Source organism: Tamandua tetradactyla, chromosome 1, assembly GCF_023851605.1.
Source record: "Tamandua tetradactyla isolate mTamTet1 chromosome 1, mTamTet1.pri, whole genome shotgun sequence".
In the NCBI taxonomy this organism is placed as follows: Eukaryota; Metazoa; Chordata; class Mammalia; order Pilosa; family Myrmecophagidae; genus Tamandua; species Tamandua tetradactyla.
The window spans coordinates 65,183,703-65,186,395 of NC_135327.1; positions in this window are offsets into that span (position 1 = coordinate 65,183,703).

Genomic DNA, 2,693 nt, shown 5'->3' on the forward strand with positions numbered 1-2,693 from the left:
GCCCCACCAATCATCGCGCGTCGCTCTTCGCTGTACTCCGCCCACGCTGCGACCCACCAATCACTGCAGCCCGCCCATAGCCGCGAGCCTCAGGCCGTATCCCGCCAATCGCCGCGCCTCGCCCTTCCCGGAGCATCCCACCAATCACCGCGCGTTACGCCCCGCCCCTGGTTTCCAAAGCAACAAGAAGGGGACCCACGGGGGTCGTGCATAGGGCTCGGCGCGCGTTTGTGAGTGTGGTCATGGGAGCTGGAGAGGGTTTCTTGCGTGGTCTCTCCCTACGGTTCCAACTGTGGTCCTTATGCTTTCTGGACAGTTGGATTGCCACACTGTCCCAGGCCTGGGCGAGTGGACGCCTCCTGGGTGTCAAATTCACAGATGAGAATGTGCACGATGCTGACAACGCGAGTAGATAGAAGGAAGTGCTAAGGCTACAAAAAATCTTAAAGGGGCAAGCGGAAAGCTAAGGGGTCAAAGGAGGGGCGTGGAGGAGGACTGGGAGCTCAAGCTCGGCGGCCAAGTGGGTTTCCCATTTTTCTGTGTCACACCCGGAGTGTATGGCTGGGAGAAAGACAATAGACTAATTTAAGGGCCTTGCCAGCTTGACCGCAGCCTCTGATCCAGTCTCTGGTACCAGCTTTATTCTTGTGCCATACTAATTTCCTACACACCAAGGGATGGGCTGCCTCCCTCATCAAAACTAGGGTCAGTGTCTCTGCTTTTCTCCCGTGGTTAACACAGCTGCCATGTATTCTATTCAAGGCAGAAAGAAGGGGCAAGGACAGTGAGGACTGCACTCCTCTCTTTTATCACAAAAACAAAAGATTTCTCAGACATCCCCTTATCTCTGCCAGTACTGATCTCATCACCAAACTTGGCTGCAAGGAAGGCTGGGAAAGTCAGCATTTAGCTTTCCTAGCATCTATAGTGGAGGGGTGTGTGTGTGTGGGAGGTGTCTGGGTGGGTATTGTGTTGGTCCCCTGTACTGGTTTGAAACTGTCATGTATCCCAGAAAAGCCATGTTCTTTAATCCTCATTCATTATTGCTGGGTGAGATCTTTGTGATTGTTTCCTTGGAGATGTGACCTACCCATTCAAGGTGGGGCTGCTTACTGGAGTCCTTTAAGAGGGAACCATTTTGGAAAAAGCTTTAATGCCAACAGAGCCCACACAGCCAGAGACCTTTAGAGATGCAAAAAGAAAACACCCATGGGTATTTAAGAAAGGAGAAGAGGCCAGGAGAGAAAGTTAACAGACATCATCATGTGCCTTCTCAGCTGACAGAGGTGTCCAGAAGCCAGAGCCCCCAGCAGATGCCAGCTACTTGCCTTCACAGCTGATAGACGTGTTCCAGATGGCCTCAGCCTTTCTTGAGTAAAGGTAGCCTCGTGTTGGTGCCTTAATTTGCAGTTTAATACATTCCCCTTTTTAAAAGCCATTCTCTTTCTGGTATATTGCATTCCAGCAGCTTTAACAAACAAAAACATCCTCTAATAGTGCCTGCCATCACTTGAGAGAACTCTCATCACCACTTAACATGCCCATGTCAGCCTTCTCACAGCCCTTAGTTGGCTTTCCTTATGTCTGAACTTCAATTTATAGAGCTTAATCCAGATTAAGACCCACCCTCATTCAATTGTCCCCACTTCAACTAAAATAACAGATTGAAGAGATCCTATTTACAATGGCTTCACACCCACAGGAATGTAGATCAAAAAACTTCTGAACTAGGGTACATGAGTTAATCCACCACTGTCTGCCTGCTGGACCCCCCAAAAGATACGTTCTTCTGACATGCAGAATACATTCATCCCATCCCAATATCCCTCAAGCCTTAAGTCATTTCAGTCACAACTATTAAATCCAGTCTTATCAAAATCAGCTATGGGTGTGGTCTATCCTGAAGCACATTTCCTCTCTGCCCATGGACTTGAGACACTTAGAAAAAGCAAAGTTATCAACTTCTAACATACAATGGTGAGACAAGCATAGGATAGAAGTGTACATTCTAGAGGAAAGAAATTGGAGGGAAAAGAGGGGTCATAGTTCCCAGGCAAGTCAGGAACCCAGCAGGGCAAACCCCACTATATTTCAAGATCTGAGAGTCATCTGTGGATGGATACATTCTCCTCTGGGCCTGATGGTGAGGCAGTTCCATCCTTTTCAACAGCTTGTGTAATGACCATGCTCTCAGAATGACAGCCTTGCTCTGCCAGAATACTGGGGTGTAGGCCTCGCCCTCCCTAAGCATTAAGGTGGCAACCAAACTCTCCCTGAATATTGCACAAATACCCTGCACCCTCCTCCAAGCACCAGGGCAAGTAGTCTGCTCCCTCCAAGGGCAGGGGTGACCCTACCTTTTCCACACATATGACCTGGTCTCTTGGCCAGAGAAAATCTCTTTGGTTCATACCTCAGTTTCCATGATTCTTCCATTGAAGTCATTCTTCATTCAGTTTGTCCGTTCTTGGTTCCTTTCAGTCCAGGCAGGCAGTGGTTCAACCATATAGGTTTCTAAAAGTCCTGTCGGGGGCAGGCCAAGGTGGCTCAGAAAGCAGAATTCTCACCCACCATGCCAGAGACCTAGGTTAGATTCCTGGGTGCCTGCCCATGCAAACAAACAAAAAAATTCCTTCTTAGCTTTCTGTGCAGTCCAGGGCGGCGGTGGTGGTGAGGTGGTGGCGAGTTGGTGG